We start from the raw sequence: 1310 nt of genomic DNA, 5'->3' as shown, positions 1-1310 counted from the left end.
TGACTAACCGAACAAGTCTCTAGTCCAGGTTTGTCGCCTATCCGGGTTCCATCCGCAAGGAGATCCGGCCGGGGTGTCGCTTACGGCCCCAAACGATGTGTGCAGGGTTCCCAAGCCCACCAACCGGGTGCCACTTGGTACACCGGGCCACTGTGCCTAGTCTGTCCCAAGCCCACCTGTACCGGGTGCCACTTGGTAGACTACTAACACTGCCTACAAACACCAGAAACTAATTGCAACTCCTGGACAGAGATCAAGTTGATTAATAAGTCGAGAGGGGTCGAGTTACCGGAACCCAATGTGTGGTAGTAACTGTTCATGGATCACAAACACAGAACTCAGTTCCTGAGGACGGCTGCAATGAGACAACCCACCATGTAATCCTACATGGCCTCACACCGCTACCTTTACCAAATCGTGTTCACACACTTAGCTCACACACAGTAGGACATGTTCACACGCCTCTGATTCATCCCCGATGAATCAGACCTGACTCAACTCTAAGCAGTAGCAGGCATGACAAACAAGCATGAATGAGTAGGCACATCAGGGCTCAAACAACTCCTACTCATACTAGTGGGTTTCATCTATTTACTGTGGCAATGACAGGTCATGCAAAGGATAAAGGGGTTCAGCTACCGCAGCAAGTAACAATTATGTTGTTGTTGTCCTAATGCAGTAAAAGAGAGCAGGAGCGAGAGAGTGGGATTGTATCGGAATGAACAAAGGGGTTTTGCTTGCCTGGCACTTCTGAAGATAATATAGCTCTTCGTCGGTGTCATCGAACACATCGCCGGTACACGTCTATCGAGAGGGGACAATTACCGGCAAACAAGGAAAAACACAATCAATGCAATGCGACAATATGATGCATGCGATGACATGGCAATATGAATGTGTTTTGGGCTAATGCACCTAGCTATGATTTAAATGAAGTTGGTTTGAATACATGATTCAAATTCCAACTCCATATATGATTATTTAAATGCCCTTAATTTGTTTTGTCCAAAACAGAGGACAAACATTGTTCAAACATGCATGAAAATGGTACAGATGGATTCCTTGAATTTTTCTGATAATTTTTCATATATAAATTATTTAATTTGGAGTTACGGTTGAATTTCTAAGAATTTTTGAAGTTTAAATCATTTTCTGGAATTTCCTGAATTAAAATAAATCCAGAAAATGATTTATTGCGTCAGCACTAGGTCATGCTGATGTCAGCAGGTCAACTAGGCGGGTCCAGGTCAAACCTGACGTGTGGGGTCCACACGTCAGTGACACGGGTTAAACAGGGGGGTTTAGTTTAG

Source organism: Triticum aestivum, chromosome 4B (assembly GCF_018294505.1).
Source record: "Triticum aestivum cultivar Chinese Spring chromosome 4B, IWGSC CS RefSeq v2.1, whole genome shotgun sequence".
In the NCBI taxonomy this organism is placed as follows: Eukaryota; Viridiplantae; Streptophyta; class Magnoliopsida; order Poales; family Poaceae; genus Triticum; species Triticum aestivum.
The sequence above is the reverse complement of the archived record's forward strand: the minus strand, read 5'-3'. Positions refer to the sequence as shown.